At 42.8% G+C, this 17556-nt stretch overlaps 1 protein-coding gene across 3 annotated transcripts in view; it reads left to right on the plus strand.

The window, feature by feature from the left end:
* ADGRF5 (adhesion G protein-coupled receptor F5) overlaps positions 1–17556 on the plus strand; it is a 209249-nt gene that overhangs the window by 120666 nt on the left and 71027 nt on the right. Inside the window, exon 1 of one of the 3 annotated variants that reach the window (XM_077291545.1) lies at positions 4186–4364. The exons of the other annotated variants lie outside the window; for them this stretch is intronic. The gene's annotated coding sequence lies outside the window, so the exon portion shown is untranslated. Of the gene's footprint in view, positions 1–4185; positions 4365–17556 lie in introns of those variants that run through there. 3 annotated transcript variants of the gene reach the window in all.

Raw genomic sequence — 17556 nt, forward strand, 5'->3', positions numbered from 1 at the left:
AGTCACAGCAGTGCCTTCACCTTCTTCCCTCTGCAGTCACAGCAGTGCCTTCACCTTCTTCCCTCTGCAGTCACAGCAGTGCCTTCACCTTCTTCCCTCTGTAGTCACAGCAGTGCCTTCATCTTCTTCCCTCTGTAGTCACAGCAGTGCCTTCACCTTCTTCCCTCTGTAGTCACAGCAGTGCCTTCACCTTCTTCCCTCTGTAGTCACAGCAGTGCCTTCACCTTCTTCCCTCTGCAGTCACAGCAGTGCCTTCACCTTCTTCCCTCTGCAGTCACAGCAGTGCCTTCACCTTCTTCCCTCTGTAGTCACAGCAGTGCCTTCATCTTCTTCCCTCTGTAGTCACAGCAGTGCCTTCACCTTCTTCCCTCTGTAGTCACAGCAGTGCCTTCACCTTCTTCCCTCTGTAGTCACAGCAGTGCATTCACCTTCACTTCCCACTGTAGTCACAGCAGTGCCTTCACCTTCTTCCCTCTGTAGTTACAGCAGTGCCTTCACCTTCTTCCCTCAGTGGTCACAGCAGTACCTTCACCCACTTCCCACTGTAGTCACAGCAGTGCCTTCACCTTCTTCCCTCTGTAGTTACAGCAGTGCATTCACCTTCTTCCCTCTGTAGTCACAGCAGTACCTTCACCTTCTTCCCTCAGTGGTCACAGCAGTGCCTTCACCTTCACTTCCCACTGTAGTCACAGCAGTGCCTTCACCTTCTTCCCTCTGTAGTCACAGCAGTGCCTTCACCTTCTTCCCTCTGTAGTCACAGCAGTGCCTTCACCTTCTTCCCTCTGTGGTCACAGCAGTGCCTTCACCTTCTTCCCTCAGTGGTCACAGCAGTGCATTCACCTTCACTTCCCACTGTAGTCACAGCAGTGCCTTCACCTTCACTTCCCACTGTAGTCACAGCAGTGCCTTCACCTTCTTCCCTCTGTAGTCACAGCAGTGCCTTCACCTTCTTCACTCTGTGGTCACAGCAGTGCCTTCACCTTCTTCCCTCTGTAGTCACAGCAGTGCCTTCACCTTCTTCACTCTGTGGTCACAGCAGTGCCTTCACCTTCTTCCCTCTGTAGTCACAGCAGTGCCTTCACCTTCTTCCCTCTGTAGTCACAGCAGTGCCTTCACCTTCTTCCCTCTGTAGTCACAGCAGTGCCTTCACCTTCTTCCCTCTGTGGTCACAGCAGTGCCTTCACCTTCTTCCCTCAGTGGTCACAGCAGTGCATTCACCTTCACTTCCCACTGTAGTCACAGCAGTGCCTTCACCTTCACTTCCCACTGTAGTCACAGCAGTGCCTTCACCTTCTTCCCTCTGTAGTCACAGCAGTGCCTTCACCTTCTTCACTCTGTGGTCACAGCAGTGCCTTCACCTTCTTCCCTCTGTAGTCACAGCAGTGCCTTCACCTTCTTCACTCTGTGGTCACAGCAGTGCCTTCACCTTCTTCCCTCTGTAGTCACAGCAGTGCCTTCACCTTCTTCCCTCTGTAGTCACAGCAGTGCCTTCACCTTCTTCCCTCTGTAGTCACAGCAGTGCCTTCACCTTCTTCCCTCTGTAGTCACAGCAGTGCCTTCACCTTCTTCACTCTGTGGTCACAGCAGTGCCTTCACCTTCTTCCCTCTGTAGTCACAGCAGTGCCTTCACCTTCTTCACTCTGTGGTCACAGCAGTGCCTTCACCTTCTTCCCTCTGTAGTCACAGCAGTGCCTTCACCTTCTTCCCTCTGTAGTCACAGCAGTGCCTTCACCTTCTTCCCTCTGTAGTTACAGCAGTGCCTTCACCTTCTTCCCTCTGTAGTTACAGCAGTGCCTTCACCTTCTTCCCTCTGTGGTCACAGCAGTGCCTTCACCTTCTTCACTCTGTGGTCACAGCAGTGCCTTCACCTTCTTCCCTCTGTAGTTACAGCAGTGCCTTCACCTTCTTCCCTCTGTGGTCACAGCAGTGCCTTCACCTTCTTCACTCTGTGGTCACAGCAGTGCCTTCACCTTCTTCCCTCTGTGGTCACAGCAGTGCCTTCACCTTCTTCACTCTGTGGTCACAGCAGTGCCTTCACCTTCTTCCCTCTGTAGTCACAGCAGTGCCTTCACCTTCTTCCCTCTGTAGTTACAGCAGTGCCTTCACCTTCTTCCCTCAGTGGTCACAGCAGTGCCTTCACCTTCACTTCCCACTGTAGTCACAGCAGTGCCTTCACCTTCACTTTCCTCTGTAGCCAGAGGTGGTGGTGGATCATTCATGCTTTGGGGTTGTGTTGCAGCCAATAGCATGGGGAACATTTTACGGGTAAAGGGAAGAATGCATTAAATGAAATTTCAACAAATTCTTGATGCAAACATAACACCATCTGTAAAAAAGAAAAGCTGAAGTTGAAAAGAGGAAGAGGGTGTTTTCTGCAAAAGGATAATGATCCTAATCACACTTCAAAATCCACAACAGACGACCTCAACAGGTGCAAGCTGAAGGTTTTACAATGGCCCTCACAGTCCCCTAATCTGAACATCATTGAACGTCTGTGTCTAGACCTCAAAATAGCAATGCAAGCAAGACGCCCCAGGAATCTCACAGAACTGGAAGAATTTTCCAAGGAAGAATGGATAAAAATCCCTCAAACAAGAATTGAAAGACTCTTTCCTGGCTGAAAAAAGCATTTACAAGCTGTGATACTTTCAAAAGGGGATACTACTAGTTACTAACCAGGCAGGGTGCCCAAACTTTTGCATTGTTCCATTTTCCTTTTTGATATATTTAAAATGTAAAAGATGAAAATATAGGTATTTGTTTTTGCCTAATTTACAAAGGAAATGTGTCATCCTTAACTTTAGGCCTTTTAGAGATCATTTCATCTTCAACTTTCTTAACTGTTCACAATAACAGTAATTTTCACCATGGGTGCCCAAACTTTTACATGCCACTGTGTGACAGTATTATAACCTGATATTGTGACAACACTGCAGCATTTCCCCATTGTGTTAATTGAATTCCTGACTTACATGACTCACAATATTACAGTAGTTTCATTATCCGCATAAATATCTCGGTAATCCAGTTTGCTTCTTATTGAAAAATCCCCCATGACGTGACCGTACGGGAACGCTTCCTGGACGTGAGGTTACATATACATATTTCTATATGCAAATCACTATTATTTTTTTTATTCCATTAATTGCTGAAGAGCAATATTGTTAATGCGGGGGCTGAAGGATTAATATCAGAGCTTTATACCGGGGGCTCATAGGACGCCTTGTTGGACATGGAAGTGGGTGGAATGTTGTTCTCCTACATACTGAGGATTGTGCCATCTTAGTATCACATGGTAAGCATTGCACACAGGGGGACGTCCTGTCACTAAGCGTAGGACTTTGCTTGCACCAGAAATTTTTAGGGGCTTCCTTGCAAAAGGGGTGAATACATATGCACATGCCAATTTTTTGCTATTTGATACCATAAATTTAATTTATGCCTATATTTTTATTACTTCAGCAACTTAGGCTGATGCATCACACACAAAAGTAACAAAATAGGGAAAATACCAAGGGGGTGAATACTTTCGCAAAAGACACTTTATATAGATAAATATGAGATAGATAATAGATAGATATGAGCTATACGGTAGATAGATAATAGATGGATGGATAAAAGATAGATAGATAATAGATGGATAGATAGATAGATAGATAGATAGATAGATGATAGATATATAATAGATGATAGATAATAGACAGATAATAGATAGATGATAGATATATAATGTATAGATGATAGATAGATAATAGATAGATGATAGATAATAGATTGATGATAGATAGATAGATAATAGATCGATGATAGATAGATAAATAATAGATAGATAATAGATCAATGATAGATAATAGATAGATAATAGATAGATGATAGATAGATAATAGATCGATGATAGATAATAGATAGATAATAGATAGATGATAGATAGATAATAGATAATAAATAGATAATAGAGATAGATAATAGATGATAGATAGATACTAGATTGATTGGGGCAGGGATGACCGTGTGGCGGATCATCCCTCCTCTCGTCTGACCTGATTCTCCAGGTCCCTATCTTATCCCTCTATCTTTTGTGTGGGGCAAAGAACATAAAGGCCAAGAAACGAGTTCTTCCAGCCGCCGCAGTGGGGCCGTCAGTGTGCAATCATTCCTGGCCGGCACGTCATCAGGAAGTACTGTCAGTAAAATCTGAGGAGAGGATTGTAGTGTGCGCTCCGCGCGGTGCCTGACCACACGCCGTGAGGACGCTCAGGACCGCACATTTCCTCCAGGCGTCTGATGGACTATTTCTAATAACCATGCGCCTCCCTCCAGAGCAAGGACCAGGCAGTCCCATCTAACCTGATCGGAGGAGGCAGGTCAGTGCTGCGCTTGTCCCGTATGCTTCTTTATAATGTCAGCGATGTAGCAGAGCTGGGTTTGTCACTATCTCGTACGTTTGTGCTTTTTTTTAAATCAAACATCCCTAGGTAACATTACATGGATGCAGTCCTATGTAAAATCACAGGTGTGTGATCTGCTGAGGTCATGAGCAGACAACAAGGTCATATGTACAATTGATGCAGCAGAGTTGGATTTGTCATCGTTATCTAGATAAGAAGACGCCGATAATGAAGCGATAATGATCCTAGTGATGCTGAGCACCATTACATAGGAGATATACAGATGTAGCAGAGCTGACATTGCTATTTCACTTGTTCAGGGCTGCATACTTTGTTCATCACGACTCTGTTTTCCTGGCAGTCCTATGTAAGACGTATCATTTCCCTTTTTTTGTCCAGTTCATTTGTTTAGATTTGACTATGATAAAATGAGGATGGATGCCAAAGGTCCCTCGTGTGTTTTATGCCAAACGTTAACACTTGTATCCGACCAAAACGCTTCTGATCAAAATGTAAAGGTGCCCGGCTAAACATATATCCATAACGCGAGTCTCTACTTTTTCTTCATGCAGTGTGAAATGTAAAAAAAGGGAGATCGTTTGACAGATATATATAATACTATTTTTTTGGTAAATTTCAACCAATTTTTCTATGTGTGTTTGCAGTCTGCTGCCTAAAAACGATCAGCATGCAGGCGTATAGCTACTATTCTAGCCTTATTTCCTTTCTGATTATGGCTGGAGAAAATATCCAAGACAGTTCTGCTTCATTATACATTAATATTTCATAAGTGTGATTGATGTAGGAGATACACAGGCAGTGCTATATGTGCCTATATATACACTTTATATAAAAAAGAGACAGCTAGGAAGTACTATCTGTGCCTGCAATACACTGTTATCAGTGCCTACAGTGCACTATTTATAAAAGAAATAAAAGAAACTGAGAGGCACTACTATCTGTGCTGAAAATATAATGTTTATAAAAAAAAAAGACAGAGGAAGTACTATCTGTGCCTACAATATAATGTTTATAAAAAAAAAAGACAGAGGAAGTACTATCTGTGCCTACAGTATAATGTTTATAAAAAAAGACAGAGGAAGTACTATCTGTGCCTACAATATAATGTTTATAAAAAAGGAGATAGGCAGTACTATCTGTGCCTGCTGTACACTTTATATATAAAAAGGAACAGCAAGACACTATGATCTGTGCCTATAGTGTAATGTTTATAAAAAGAGAGAGGAAGTACTATCTGTGCCTCAGTGCAATGTGTATGTATGTGTATATATATATATATATATATATATATATATATATATATACCGTATATACTCGAGTATAATCCGACACGAGTAAAGGCCGACCCCCCTAATTTTGCCACAGAAAACTGGGAAAACTTAATGACTCGAGTATAAGCCTAGGGTGGAAAATGCAGCAGCTACTGGTAAATGTCAAAAATAAAAATTGGTACCAATAAAAGTAAAATTAATTGAGACATCAGTAGGTTAAGTGTTTTTGAATATCCATATTGAATCAGGAGCCCCATATAATGATCCATACAGTTCATGATGGCCCCATAAGATGCTTCATACAAAAATATGCCCCATATAATGCTGCACAAAGGTTGATTATGGCCCCATAATTGTTATTGTATTCTACAAAGTACTGACAACATGTCTCCGAAGTTCCAAGCAATATATTTTGTATTTATTTTCTGAAGATGAGAAATGGTCAAAATAACAAAGAAATGCATTGCTTGTAGATTGTAAGCTTGCGAGCAGGGACCTCACTCCTAATGTCACTGTTTAAATTGTCTTAACTCGTACCGAATTTATTGTTTGTACATGTCCCCGCTTAATTGTAAAGTGCTGCGGAATATGTTGGCGCTATATAAATAAAAATTATTATTATTATTGCTTGCAGACCTCAAATAATGCAAAAAAAACCCCAAACAAGTTCATAATCATTTAGAAACAGCCATACTAATGTTTTACCTCAGGAAGAGTTCAGAAATCAATATTTTGTGGAATAACCATGATTTTTAATCACAGCTTTCATGCGTCTTGGCATGCTTTCCACCAGTCTTTCACACTATTTCTGGCACAATAATGTAAGCAGTTCTTCTTTGTTTGATGGCTTGTGACTATCCATCTTCCTCTTGATTACATTGCAGAGGATTTCAATGGGGTTCAGGTCTGGAGATTGGGCTGGCCATGACAGGGATTTGATGTGGTGGTCCTTCATCCACACCTTGATTGACCTAGCTGTGTGGCAAAGTCCTGCTGGAAAAAAACAGTCCTCGGAGTTGGGGAACATTGCCTGAGCAAGGCTGGAATTGGGCAGGTTAATCTTTGAGAAGGACGTATGAATCCAGCCGCATACAAGGTTATCCTGGAAAACCGATTGATTCCTTCTGCTCAGGCAATGTTCCCCAACTCTGAGGACTTCCTAAGTGGACAGATTGATTTCACAGAAGTTTGATTTACTTGGAGTTGTATTCTGTTGTTTAAGTGTTCCCTTTATTTTTGAGAGCAGTGTATATGTGTAAAGAAACAAATAGGCACTACTATCTGTGCCTATAGTATAAAGTTTATAAAAAAAAGAGAGCGGCAGTACTATCTGTGCCTACAATACACTTTATTTATATCTTTAAAGAAACAATAGGCACTACTATCTGTGCCTTTAGTATGAAGTTTATAAAAAAAGAGAGAGGCACTAATATCTGTGTCTGCTATACACTTTACATATATATAAAAAGGAACAGCAAGACACTACTATCTGTGCCTAAGGTGTAATGTTTATAAAAAAAACAGAGAGGCACTACTATCTGTGCATACAGTACAATGTTTATAAAAAAGACAGGCAGTACTATCTTTGCCTACTACACACTGTTTATAAAAGTAGACGGAGATTTAGTCCTATATATCTCTTTTGTAACTTCAGTATCCTCTTTATCTTTTGGGGGGTTTCTGGGTATTTAGAGGTTCAGGTTAATACTATCTGGAGACAGAGAGACTGGATGTTTGTGCTTACATCTAATATATAATGGCCAATCGGCTCTGTCACAGCCTACGGCGATTGTGTCGCTATCCCACAATCCACGGCGGCCGCAAGTGACAAAAATGGCACCGCTATTCTGTCGGGAGATCAGCGGCGCTGACAGTAGCCGCAGCTCATCTCCCGCCGCAGTGAGGTCAGCTGCATCAGAACTACGCCGACCGCCATATTGGAACACCCAAGTTATGGGTATTCCGATATAGTGGCCGGGATTCATATCCCCCGACAAGCAGCGCAGCATTGCTCATTGGCTGAGCACCCCTGGCCTGAGCCTGAGGCTTGGGGGGGGGGATTCAAATCCCACGCGGCACCGCTCATTGGCTCAGCTGGCGGGGCGGGGGATTTTTGGCTCAGCCGGTGCCAAGCGGGATTTGAAAGCTGCGCGGCACCGCTCATTGGCTCAGCCAGCGGGGAATTTGAATCCTTCGCTGCTCATTGGCTGAGCGCCAGGGGGATGTTCATTTCACCGCACTCCCAATGCACTAGCATCGGGCCTATTTCTAGTCATTTATAAAAAGAAAGCCAAAAAATACATGAAATACATGTAAACAAAAGGAGGCAGTACTACAAATGCTTGTATCATTTATGAAGAGAGACATAGAGGGAGCATCATCTGTGCTTACACCAGTTATAAAGGGAAACTGGGAAACAGCACTATCTGTGCCTGCGTTAATTATTTAGATAGAGACAGTGCTCTCTGTGCTCACATAATTTATTGAGCGAGGCAGTAGTATCTCTGCCTATATCATAAAGAGAGGAAGGAAACTACTAACTACCCTATGTCAATTACATGGAAAGATAGGGACGGGAACTAATATTCTCTATGCTCTCATCATATGGTACTATCTGTGCCTACATCAATTGCATGGAGAAAGAGATCACTATCTCCCTTTAAAATCACAGGGGGGAACAAGTAGGTAGAAAGGAAGAGACTGAAAGGCAGTACTATCTACATCTACAATATTTACATAAAGAGACTAGAAGTCAGTACTACCTGTCCCAACGTCATTTACACAGAGAGAAAGGAAAGCAGTACCCTCTTTGATCATTTACGGGAGAGTCAGAGATGCAATGCTCTCTATATACAAACATCACTTCTATCTGAGGACAGAGAGGCAGTACTATCTGTGCCTGCATGATTTGCATGTAGAGATGTAGAGGACGTACAATATATATAAGTGCTATCTGTGCTTACTTGGTGAGACAGAGAAGCAGAGCTATCTGTAGCTACATGGAGACAAGGAGGCAGTACTAGCTGTATAATTATATCATTTACATTGGGGAAGTGAAGGCAGTACTATCTGTACCTTCATAGGTTTATAGAAAGAGACCTGGAGGCAGCACTACCAAAGTAGTTAGCCAAGACGAATTTAATAAGGTTTCCAGATGGCAACAGATTTTTCTACAGAACAAATATGAGCTTATGTGATCTTCAGGGAATTTCCCCGTGTAGGGCGGTGAATTTCACAAGCAGGCGGTGCACGCCGCACCGTCCTCAGCACTACACTTCAACCTCTCGTGTAAGTACAGCCATTAAGTAATTCCAGGTACTTCTCACCTGCACATGATTAATCTTAACCTCTCAAATCTAATTCCACAAGTGCCCTGTGTGATCGCACCCTGAGCCTCTTCGTGCTGCTGAGGGCACAGCTGTCGGGCACATGTGGTGCAAGGGACTCTGACATTGGGTACCATGGCAGGCGCGACAGGCAACGGAACCTAGGCACCGGGTAAAGGCAGCAAATTGAATCTCCACTAATGAGGTCCAGGAATCTGAGATATGAGGAAACATTTTAGTGCTGGAAATCCCAATGGTTCCTGCAGGAGCTCTGCCCGTCGGTGACATGGGGGGGTGGTGGAGGTTTTATGGTGACAGACCAGGTGTCCTGAGGCAAGACAGCAAACCTTCTACAGTGCATTCCTTATCTGGGCAGATTTCACCTCTGGACTAAGAGGCCTCAAAAACCTGTCCAAATGTTGCCCAGGATGGTGCGGACTGGGCACCAAGGGTTGATACAAGGGAGGTTTGTGCCTTAAGAAACTCTGCTCGGGAGGACTTGGCACAAGACCATTAGGTGCCGTGTAAAGGGGATATGTCTGCAGCTGCCCCGGGTATAATATCTGATGAATCCTAAAATGATCTTACCATCAGGAGAGCTGGAGAAAGAAAGGAGGTCATCAAAGGTGGAGAAGTGGACGCCCATGACTATCATTATACTGGGTGATAGGCGAAGAGCGCGCCAGGTCAGGGGTCTTCACCCCAGACACCGACCTCAGGACCACTATATAAAATATAGACTATTCTTGGACCTTCACGGTTTTGGACACTTTATTTAGTTTGCATCCTTTTTTCTTTCTTTTTTTCTCTTTCTTTCCTTATTTCATTCCTTCCATCTTTTCCCCTCTTTCCATCTTTCTTTCTTTCTTTCTTTCTTTCTTTCTTTCTTTCTTTCTTTCTTTCTTTCTTTCTTTCTTTCTTTCCTTCTATCTGTTTTTTATTTCTTTCCTTCCTCCCTTTTTCCTTTCCTTCTTTTGTTCCCTCATTTCTTTTTTTTCTTCTTTCCTTCATTCTTTCCTTCTTTCCTTTTTCCTTTTTCTTTGCTTTTTTCTTTCTTTTTTCCTCATTTCCTTCTTTCTTTCCTTATTTCTTCCTTTTTCTTTCTTTCTTTCCATCTTTCTATCCTTCTTTCATTATATCCTTCCCTCTTTCCATATTTCTATCCTTCTTTCATTATTTCCTTCATTCTTTCTTTCCTAACTTCTTCCATCCTTTCTTTCTTTTTCTTTTTCTTTTTTTCTTTCTTTCTTTCTTTCTTTCTTTCTTTCTTTCTTTCTTTCTTTCTTTCTTTCTTTCTTTCTTTCCTTACTTTGTTCCCTCTTTCCTTCTTTTGTTCTACTTTCCTTCATTCTTTCTTTTCTCCTTCTTTCTTTTTTTCTTTCTTTCTTTCTCTTTCATTCATTCATTCTTTCTTTCTTTCTTTCTTTCTTTCTTTCTTTCTTTCTTTCTTTCTTTCTTTCTTTCTTTCTTTCTTTCCTTATTTTGTTCCCTCTTTCTTTCTTTCTTTCTTTCTTTCTTTCTTTCTTTCTTTCTTTCTTTCCTTCCTTCCTTCCTTCCTTCCTTCCTTCCTTCCTAGAAAATGAAGCAGAGCAAGAAAAAGAGCAGAAATAGGTACCAGCCCACAGACTACAGTCCACCAACCTATGGTACATAAAAAAGCAAGAGTAGTGGGCAGCACTCAATAACAAATTCAATACATATACAGGAGCTTCTCACAAAATTAGAATATCATCAAAAAGTTAATTTGTTTCAGCTCTTCAATACAAAAAGTGAAAACTCATATATTCTATTATATTCTATTGCACAGTAAATTAGAATACTTTATAACACCTGCTTGAAAAATGATTTTAAAATCTGAAATGTTCACATACTGAAATGTATGTTCAGTAAATGCACTCAATACTTGGTCCTTTTGCATCAATTACTGCATCAATGCGGCGTGGCATGGAGGCGATCAGCCTGTGACGCTGCTGAGGGGTTATGGAAGCCCAGGTTGCTTTGATAGCAGCCTTCAGCTCGTCAGCATTGTGGGGTCTGGTGTCTCTCATCTTCCTCTTTACAATACCCCATACATTCTCTATGGGGTTAAAGTCAGGTGAGTTTGCTGCCAATCAAGCACAGTGATACAGTTGCTTTTACACCAGGTATTGGTACCTTTGGCAGTGTGGACAGCGGCCAAGTCCTGCTGGAGAATGACATTTCCATCTCCAAAAAGCTTGTCGGCAGAGGGAAGCATGAAGTGCTCAAAAATTTCCTGGTAGACGGCTGCGCTGACTTTGGCCTTGATAAAACACAGTGGACCTACACCAGAGGATGACATGGCTCCCCAAACCATCACTGATTGTGGAAACTTAACACTAGACCTTGGAAATGAAAGTCCCAGAATCTGGAGGAAGAGAGGAAAGGCCACAATCCAAGCTGCATGAGGTCTAGTTTGGACATTATTATTATTGTTATTATTATATAAAAAGAAAAATGTTCAGCTCATTCCGTTATGTCCATCATTATTACTATGTTATATATACAGCCACAGAGTTCCTCAATACCAGCATGCTGTGCTCATATATTACCACCATACATTGGTGAAGTAATACTACAATACTGTGCTCAAATGTTGGCAACAAATTATACTATTATATTCACAATTACTACCACTGCTGAGTGCTCAAATTTTACCACCATTAATAGCTCAAATAATACAACCATAATATGCTCAAATAATGCACTATTATGTGCTTAAATAATACCACCATAATGTGCTCAAATACCCCCATACAGCGCTAAAGTAATACCGCCATAATGTGCTAAAATAATACCACCATAATGTGTTTAGATAATACCACTATTATATGCTCAAATAATTTACCATGCAGTGGTCAAATAATACTATAATTATGTTCCCAAATAATGCCTCCATTACATGCCTAATTAATACCACCATAATGTGCTCACATTATACTGCCATTAATTAATTAATACCACCATACAGCACTTATGTAATGCTGCCTTAGGGTATGTGTCCACGTTCAGGATTGCATCAGGATTTTGTCAGGATTTTTCATCAGGTTTTGTAGCCAAAACCAGGAGTGGGTGATAAATGCAGAAGTGGTGCATATGTTTCTATTATACTTTTCCTCTAATTGTTCCACTCCTGGTTTTGGCTTAGAAATACTGATGAAAAATCCTGACCAAATACTGATGCAATCCTGAACGTGGACACGTACCCTTAATGTGCTAAAATAATACCACCATAATGTATTCACATAATACTGACATACAGTGTTCAAACACCAGTGTTCAAATGAAACCACCATAATGTACTCAAATAATACCACCATATAGTGCTCAACTAATACCACTATAATGTACTGACATAATACCACCATACAGTGGGGGAAAACCACGCAAATAGTACCGCCATTATGTGCTATAATAATACCACCATTCACTGCTATTAACACCATATTGTGCTGAAACAATATCAGCAATCTAATAAATGCTATAAGATGTCTATACAATGTGTGCCTGACTCAGCCGGGGCGGCGGATGCACCCTGTGGGGCGGCGGGTATACCCTGTGGGGCGGCGGGTACACCCTGTGGGGCGGCGGATGCACCCTGTGGGGCGGTGGATGCACCCTGTGGGGCGGCGGGTGCACCCTGTGTGACCCCACACGTTCTCCACCCCTAAGCCATCCATGAGAAGGGACTGTCCTGTGATTGTCTGGATGGGACACAATAAGCCGAGCGCCGTGTTCGGTCCGTCCAGGACAATCCTGATTCCATTCACTGCCAGCCAACAGACGTATTGACAATGATGGGAACGAGAACCCCACAGCTTTGTATTCTGTGTTTGGGTGGCTCCTTCTTGTGTTATTATAGCTTTTTATTGTTTATCGAGCCATGATTGTTGGAGGGAAGAATCAAGAGTATTTAATGTCAGGATGACGGGACGAGTGACAACACCTGAGCTCCATTTCAGCCTTGACTCGGGGCCAGACCCACCGCCTCGGGCCCCGGGTGCTTCCTGGCGCGCGCTGGAAACGTTTTTGTGTTTGTTCTTGTGTTTTATGTTCTGTGGTTTTCTGTTGCAGTAAACAATCGGGTGTATGCGGCGGGCGCTCCGGGCTGGTGGGATCCATTCACCATCCGGCCTTTCACGTACCGCGCGTCGGTCTAATGTTTCAGCTACATAGAATGTTTCTGCAACAAAAACAATAGTTGTCATGGTAACTGGTATATTACAGTGTATCTAGACCCATGAGTCCGGGCTCAGCAGATACAGCAGATCTGAGAGTGGGATTCACTCTCGTTGTGACCCTCAAAATAGTCAGTGGTCCTCAGCGTTTCCAAATGTAAGAGACACTTTCAGCTGTCAGAGATTGTCGTAAGCCCCATCCAAAGCCCCTCAATTTGTGACACTCAAAGCCCCCCATTACCAGTATAACAACAGGCACAGCCTTCCCACAGAAAGGGCACCCAGACCTAATGACGCCCCTAATAAACGGTACTGTTACAGCTCGGGGTTCCCACCGCGCCCCTGTTTGGTGTTCGCGCATCATGCACATCTCCACACTATCGCATCAACCACCCCCCTATATATGTCATTAATGTCTGATCTCCAGCCTTACATATTACCCTACTTCCCCCATGACCAGTACAGGCACTTCCAGATCTGCTGTCTGTCCGCGACTGCACTGAAGACCTGCGAGACCTGGTAATAAACCACCGAGCCGGCGGACAGCCGCACATAGCTATCAACCCTCCCGGACCCAGCGGGACAGTCCGGGATTTGGGTCTCTGACTCACTGTCCTGGGTGGTCTGCTTGTGTATCTATCTATCTATCTATCTATCTATCTATCTATCTATCTATCTATCTATCTATCTATTATCTATCTATATATTTATCTATCTATCTATCTATCTATCATCTATCCCATATCTATGTATCTATATAGCTTACTATTCTGTGAGGAGACAGCTGGAGAGTAGAGCGGAGCACTGAGGAGACAGGTTGAGGACGGAGAGCAGCGCTGAGGAGATTGTCTGAGGTCAGACCCCGATGTTGGGGAGAAGCCGGGCTCACAGTCTACGTTCTAGTTCATCCCAGAGGTGTTGGGTGGTGTTGAGGTCCGGGCTCTGTGGCTGGCCATGTTCTTCCACCAATCTCCCCCAACCATCTCTGTATGGACCTTGGGCACAGTCATGGGGAACAGAAAAGGGTCTTCCCCAAACTGTTCCCACAATGCTGGAAGTTACAACTGTCCACAATGCCTTGTGCTGAAGAATTACAATTTCCCCTCACTGGGAGTAACATCTGATAATAAACCCACAGCATTATCCTCCTCCTTCATCTGAACAGCGGGCACAGCACAGTCAGGGGGTAACGTCCTCCTGGAATCACCAAGCCCAGACCCGTCCATCAGACTCAGATAGAGAAGTGTGATCCGTCACTGCACAGAACACGTCTCGTCCAGAGTCCAGTGGTGGCGGCTTTACACCAGTGCATCCGACACTCAGCATTGTGCTTGGTGATGTACGGCTGCCTGCTGCTGCTCGGCCATGAAGCTCCTGGTGGGGGGTGCGGTGTTTGTGCTGATGGTAATACTAGAGAAGGTCTGGACTCTGTAGTTATGGAGTCAGCAGAGCGGTGGTGATGTCATACACTAGGGGTAATAGGGCCAAATGTCGTACACTGAGGGTAATGGGACTAAGTGAAGGGGCCCAGTACTTCTTCCATGTAGTGTATATAGGGGGAGTAAGAGCAGGGGCTATGAAGCCTCGGTGACTCTGTGACTAATTGGTCATGGAAGCACTGGACGCCGGCAGAGTGCAGCAGCAGACGTCTGCTCCGCATGTTGCATGCGACAATTAGTATTAATACTTGTAGTATTTCCAGTGTCTGGAGGATTACTGGTCCTGGAACCGCACAGTCTACATGGAGGATTTACTTCTGTATGCAGTGAATTATCTGCTGGGCTTTTGTTTTTGCAGAGCTTTGTGTCGTGCCAGTAATGCATTAAATATCAGGTCCGGCTGGTGGAGGTGACGTGCGACGTACGCCAGCATTTATCCACGCTCCCTTACTCGCATTGTCCAAACTTGTAAAGATGTCACAGTTCATTTAATGCATTATCAGCTTCGGTTATCTCAGCTGCATGCCTGGGAAGTAATAGCATTAAAGGTTATGAATACTTTTGCAATCTTCCTTTTATTGCTCCAGTAGACCTAAAATAAAAAAAGGCAAATAATTTTGATTTGATCAGTCCAAACAGTGCAAAGCTCCCATGCAGAGCTATGTGCCTCTGAGGTTACAGGTCATAAATGAAAATGGATGAAGCTGCACAGATACCTTGTGTTTAAGTTATAGTATTGGGATACATTGGTCTGCATTGGAGCTGTATACATAAAACGGTAAGAGACGTCTAATCAAGCCTACTTGAAGGATTATCATAGAATCATCGAATGGTAGAGTTGGAAGGGACCTCCTGGGTCATCTGGTCCAAAGCAGGATTCACTAAATTCACTAAATCACCCCAGACAGATGTCTGTCCAGCCTCTGAAGACTTCCATTGAAGGAGAACTCACCACCTCTCGTGGCAGCCGGTTCCACTCATTGATCACCCTCACTGTCAAAGTTTTTTTTCTAATATCTAATCTGTGTCTCCTCCCATTCAGTTTCATCCCATTGCTTCTAGTCTTCCCTTGGGACAAATGAGAATAAAGATGATCCTTCTACGATGTGACAGCCCTTGAGATATTTGTAAACAGCTATTAAGTCTCATCTCAGTCTTTTTTGCAAGCTAAGCATTCCCAAATCCTGTAACCGTTCCTCATAGGACATGGTTTGCAGACCGGTCACCATTCTGGTCGCTCTTCTCTGAACTTGCTCCAGTTTGTTGATGTCTTTTTTAAAATGTGGTGCCCAAAACTGGACACAGTATTCCAGGTGAGGTCTGACCAAAGAGGAGTAGAGAGCAATAATGACTTCACGTGATCTAGACTGTATGATTCTGTTAATACATCCCAGAATTGTATTTGCCTTTTTTGCTGCTGCATTACACTGTTGACTCATGTTCAGTCTGTGATCTATTAGTATACCCAAGTCTTTTTAACATGTGCTGTTGCTTAGCCCTATTCCTCCCATTCTGTATATGCATTTTTTCATTTCTATTGCCCAGATGTAGTACTTTGCTGTTCTGTTAGTTGCTGCCCACTGCTCCAGTTTATTTATATCTTTTTGAATCCTCTCTCTTCTCTAGTATTAGCTATCCCTCCTAGCTTTGTGTCATCAGCAAATTTAATCAGTTTACCCTCAATTCCTTCATCTAAATCATTGATAAAGATGTTGAACAATACAGGGCCCAGGACAGAGCCCTGTGGTACCCCACTTGAGACATTCTTCCAACCGGATGTGCAGCCATTTATCACCACTCTTTGGGTCCGATCACTAAGCCAGTTATGAATCCACCTTACAGTTGCCTTGTCCATTCCATACTTATTCATTTTGTCAAATTCTTTGCTGAAGTCAAGATATACTATATCTTCAGCATTTCCCTGATCCACCCAGTCAGTGATTCTGTCATAGAAGGAAATTAAGTTAGTCTGACATGACTTATTAGTTACAAACCCATGCTGACTCTGGTTAATCACTTCATTCTTATACAGGTACTTACATACATGTTGTTTAATAATTTGTTCAAAGATCTTTCCTGGTGTAGACATCAGACTCACCGGCCTATAGTTGATTACTTCAAAGATGCCCAGATATCGATGTGTGCAACCTTATCTTTACATAAATTTACATAAATGTTCTTAAGGATGTTTTATTGTTCACTACATGATTGCACCATGCTAGAAAAAAACAGTAATTAATGCAATTATTATTATTACGACATTACAACCAGAATGTGGCCACATATAGAAAACACATAGCATAAACATCTCTCGACAGAGTATTGCAAAATCAGGTTTTCTGTTTATTTTTTTCAAAGCTGATTATCTCGCCACAAAAAACTGACCCGTGAAACTGATTGCCGTCCTGTGTGCTGCTGTGCATAAAATATGGTGATGAGATTTCCAAATCATTGTGTCCTTGTGTTCTGTTACACAGTGGTTCAACATCTATGGAATTGGGTTGTAGTAATACTGTCCCCTTCTGTGCCTCCATATAGTAACACTGCCCTCTTCTGTGCCTCCATATATAATAACAATCTTTATTTTTATATAGCGCTAACATATTCCGCAGCGCTTTACAGTTTGCACACATTATCATCACTGTCCCCAAAGGGGCTCACAATCTAAATTCCCTATTAGTATGTCTTTGGAATGTGGGAGGAAACCGAGGTACCCGGAGGAAACCCATGCAAACACGGAGAGAACATACAAACTCCTTGCAGATGTTGTCCTAAGTGGGGTTTGAACCCAGGACTCCAGCGATGCAATGTTAACCACTGAGCCCTTTAGTAATAGTGCCCCTTTCTATGACTCCATATAGTAATACTGCCCCTTCTGTGCCTTCATATAGTATTAGTGCCCTTTTCTATGTCTC

The sequence above is a fragment of the Ranitomeya variabilis genome, chromosome 2, assembly GCF_051348905.1.
Source record: "Ranitomeya variabilis isolate aRanVar5 chromosome 2, aRanVar5.hap1, whole genome shotgun sequence".
Taxonomy (NCBI): domain Eukaryota; kingdom Metazoa; phylum Chordata; class Amphibia; order Anura; family Dendrobatidae; genus Ranitomeya; species Ranitomeya variabilis.